Below are 5066 nucleotides of genomic sequence, written 5' to 3' on the forward strand. Positions count from 1 at the left end.
TCTCACACTGAGTGAAGTTTCCACTGCCTGATCCTCCCCTTGTACAAGTCAGTGGTCAGCTTCTGCTTCAAGAATTGCAGGTTCTAGAGCTTTTTGAGCTTCCTGAGTTACACGTCCTGCACTGGAGTGGTTCTCCAAGGTGTGGATTCTGAATTGCTCAGTGAGCTGTAAGTTGTGAACTCAGAGAATAATTGCAGTTTCACAATGGATTTTATTTTGAAAACACATGATCAGGTCTCTTCAGGGAGGTTCACAAGCCCTATCTTTTGATATCTCATTATTAGGTAAATATCAGTTAAGTGATTTAGTACAAGATCCATCTGCTCTGCACTTTATTTTCCCTCCATCTGTAGTCTTAGCCCATCATCAGCTCACAGGCCCCTTTCCCAGAAAATCAGCCTCCAGATTCCCTTCCTCCCAGGGTCTCAGGTAAATGCCGGGAGGGCAGGTCCCACAATGACTCTCTGTGATCAGGAGCAGGTACTCACCTGCACATTGTGGCCCCGCCCACCTGGTGACCTGGGAGAGCAGCCTCACCTGACAGCTGAGAATGCTGCTGCCTCCTCTCCTCCCAGTGCTGAGGTGTGGTCCCTGCTTCCTGAGGGGGGTCTCCAGGGGACTCGCAGCAACACACCCCTGCAGTCAATGTGTGACCCAGCCCCACCTCTGACTCTCCGTGGAGCAAGCCTGACCTGTTCCACCTGCATCTGGGTGAACAGGATCTGCAAGAACATGGACACACCAGTGCCTGCTCTTCAAAGTCTGTGCTTGCATCGTGGGTGCATTTGATCGGCTTCCAGAGAAAGTCACACCCAGGTCTAGAATCCATGTGTGGTCCCTGCTCATGGGAAGAGGAGCAAATATGGATTTCATAGTAAAGAAAATCATCACAGTGTGTGTGTGTGTGTGTGTGTGTGTGTGTGTGTGTGTGTGTGATTTATTAAATAGAAGTGCAGTGAGATTGGGTCACACAACGGGATATGCAGAGGGGACCTTCGACATGAGGAACCTGAGGACATAAGAGGCCCCAGGGCCCCCAGGAGCTTCTGGATGAGGGGAAGGTCAGCTGTGTCTGTGCATCTGGCAGCTCCAGGGAAGGGCTCCAGCTGCCCTCATAAACCCTGGTTTGGGGTCTCCCTGCAGCACCATTAGGGCTCAGTAAGGCCAGTTCACTCTACAGACGTCAAAACCACATGGTGTCCTTGAGGGAGGAAACTGAGGTCAGGACATAGTCTTCACTACTGGACTAGAGATGCTGAGAGTTCAATGCCCTCTGAGCCCAGACAGAACCCTCCCCTGGAGAGCCAGGGCTGGGCAGCAGGGGGAACTCAGGGCCCAGGAGCACAGGCTGCTGCCCCAGGAACAGGTGAGAGGGAGCTGGGCTGAGATTTCCACTGAGGCCTGGGGCTTCCTCTCTTCATACAAACAATCCAAACTGAAAATTGGCCACTACTGCTGAGGTAACTTGAATATCCTGCTCTATCAGAGCATTTACCAAACTCAATGAGACATGAGAACCACACACAAGGGGGTGTTTCTATGGTTTCGGGATATCCGAATTGCAAGGGGCTGGGGAAGTGATGGATTTATTACCTCACTAAGGGCAGCATTTTGGAGACACGCTGATCCAGGAAGAACACATTCAGGTATCAAGGCCCAGAGCTTGGTCCTGGTGGCCGCATGTCACCCAAAGGTGGGCCCACAATGAGAAGCATTTCCTGTGGGTGCTGGTTCCTCAGAAGGAGCTCAGGGACTTGGCAGGGGACACATATCCTCCACAAGAATTAGAAATTGGACCCTCAGACTCCCACTGATCATAGTCCCTGTGTCATCCATCTTCTCTCAGGTGAGGTCAAGACCTCAGCTCTGAAATACTCTGCCTCATGAATATGCAAAAGAGAGGGAGTAGACTAGGTTAAATATGGGTAAGTCTGTGTCCTGAGGGCATCACCCAGAGCCACACCTTCCCCTACAGAAGTGCTCACAGCACAGCCCTCACCATGGACTGGAGCTGGAGAACCCTCCTCCTGGTGGCCATGGCTACAGGTAAGGGGATCCTCAGTCCCTGGGTTGAGGAGGGGACCAGGGAGAGTCAAGGGGGATTTCCACACCTTCCTGTCTCCTCCCCACAGGTGTCCACTCCCAGGTGCAGCTGGTGCAGTCTGGGGCTGAGGTGAGGAAGCCTGGGGCCTCTGTGAAGGTCTCCTGCAAGGCTTCTGGATACACCTTCACCAGCTACTCTATGTTCTGGGTGAGACAGGCCCTGGGAAAGGGCCTGCAGTATATGGGCTTTATCAACACAGAAACTGGGAAACCCACGTATGCCCAGGGCTTCTCAGAAAGATGTGTCTTCTCCATGGACACCTCCGTCAGTACGGCCTATCTGCAGATCAATGGCCTCAAGTCTGAGGACACGGCCATGTATTACTGTGCAAGACACAGTGAGGGGAAGTCATTGTGAGCCCAGACACAAACCTCCCTTCAGGATAGGCTGTGACCACCAGGGGGCGCTCAGGGTCCCTGAACACAAGGACCATCCCAGCAGCAGGTGCAGTTTGAGGTTTGGGCTGGTTTCCTGTGTGGTTTCCTCTTCATGTCACAGTTTCCCTCAGAGAACCACTCTGGATTCCTGACTCTGCACTTACCTCTGACATCTCAGAGACAGCTTTCTCATGTGGACAGAAGGCAGAGAGTCTCTTTCAGCCACCCCTGTGACCAAATGGCATTCAACTAATTTTCTGCCCCACATTTTCGGAATCTATAACAAGATGCTCTGCTGACTTAACAGTGCAGCTCACCTGAATGCTGAACCGTAGTCAACACAGATATATGAACCCAAAGCTGAGAAAGACCCTGGGTGGTGACGGTAGTTGACTTGTCATCATGATCATAGCACCAAGAGTAAGTGACACCAGGCAGAGGCAGAGGGACCCAAAAAGCTTGGTGCAGATATCCCGGCTGACAAAAAACACACACCAAGAGACATGAAATGTTTATTATGCACATGGCTGAAATCTCTGGGAAGTACGGGAAAGGCTCGCCAGTAAGTCAGAGCTTTAAACCCATATGTATAGTAACAATCTGTTCATGAAAGTCAGGCATATTTCTGACTTGTGATTCAAAATAAGTCTTGCATCCTCTCCTTCCCCAGTTCCAAGTCAACAACACACTAGGACATTTAATAGCATATTGAACGAATCATTAGCCACGGTCAAGTGGAATATCGTCCATATGCAAGGATGATTCAATGTATGTAAACCACAGAATTTAGAAGAAAAATACTTCACATAAATAGATAAAAAAAATTTAAAAACTTTAAAAATTAAAAATCATTTTATGAATACGTTTTTAATGAATAATTTACTTATACAAAGTATGGACTTAACATAACAAAAGCAACATTTATGAAACAAACAAGTGACATAATACTAAACAGAGGAAATAGAAAGTTAATTTTCTAAGACCATGATTAAGACAAGGGTGCCCACTGAGACACAGAGGAAATAGAAAGTTATTCTTCAAGATCAAGATCAAGAAAAGGGTGCCCAATGTGACTGCTTCTATTCCACAAAATTAGAAATACTTGTAAAAATAATAGTCAAGAAAAAATAAAAATACTATCTACATCAGAAATATCAAGTTAAAATGCCTCTTCCTACGTATATGCAGATTATGTAATCTTATATATAGAAAATCCAAAAATTGAACCAGAAAAATTATAGAACTAGAAAGTAAATTCAGGAAAGATTAAGGTAGGAATTCTACACACAAATGGCTTGTGCTCCTACACACTCTAAACAAAGTGAATTCATGGCTCTAGGGAATATGTGGGGCTGTTTCAGAGGAAAGTGGGGAAAGGAACCTTGAACTGGCTAAACAACAAGGAGATGACAAACTAATGAAACAAGAACCCTGGATGTGTGTGTCCTCGGTCTTGGTTAATCTCCCATCATGTACCCAGGTAGCTTCCTCCCCGCCCCAATGTGGCACTGAGTCAGGTGCAGGACCCATCATGTGGGAACATGGTGACAGTGGTCCCAAGGGTCACATGTAGACAGCAAGATTTCCAATCACAAGATTATCATGAATTCAACTTAATTACTCCCTACTCTTTACCTGCATCTTCACTACCAAATCCTAGTTCTAACTGAATGTCATCTACATCACCAAAGATAGAAAAAGGACCCACAAATGAGTCTAGAAAATGAAACAGAAATGAGGGCAGGGCAGCTGATACATGTCCAGCACCAAACTCCCCTGAAGGAACAGGACCCGGGTGCTCTCTCTGTGTTCAAGCTTCTGATTCCCAGGGACCCACACAGACAATCCACTTTCCCCAGCACTTGGTCCATTGGCTCTAGGCCCACAATCAGGTGTTATTTTATCCTCTGATCACTTTGAAGTGGAAGTGGAATTGGATGCAAATTCCTTTCTCCTGAACATGAACCTCCTGCACTCTTCCTTCTTTCTCTGGTTGTGAGGGTTGCTTTCTCTTGGTTGTCATTATTGGTGACTGTCAAAGGCATCTCTCATTTTAAAACTCTTCATTTTCTTATGACAATTTTCTCTTCTGGGTCTTCGTGCAGGTCTCCTGGAGCATTTGCATCCACTGGGGAGAGCACAGGCCCAGATGTGGGGACTAATTCTTCACAGACATGAATTCTTGGACATGTCACACTCTGGGACCATGTCCTTTCTGTCATAATCCAACCCCAGATCTTTCTATATAGCAGTAGAACATGCAAATAGGTCCTCCTGTGCTCATAAAAACCAGCCCAGCCATGACCCTGCAGCTCTGGGATAGGAGTCCAACCCCGGGATCCCCAGGTGTTCCCATTCCCTGATCAGGACTGAGCACAGACCACTCACCATGGGGTTTGGGCTGAGCTGGGTTTTCCTTGTGGTCATTTTGAGAGGTAATTTATGGACAACAAGACATACTGTGTATGTGAGTGGATACATGTGGGAGAAACTGTTAATGTCTGAGAGTTTCCTGACTAGGATGTAGTGTGTTGCAGGTGGCCCACTGGTGAGGTGTAGCTCAATGGAGTTTGGAAGGTGATGTG

Source organism: Myotis lucifugus, unplaced genomic scaffold (assembly GCF_000147115.1).
Source record: "Myotis lucifugus unplaced genomic scaffold, Myoluc2.0 scaffold_850, whole genome shotgun sequence".
NCBI classification, from domain to species: Eukaryota; Metazoa; Chordata; class Mammalia; order Chiroptera; family Vespertilionidae; genus Myotis; species Myotis lucifugus.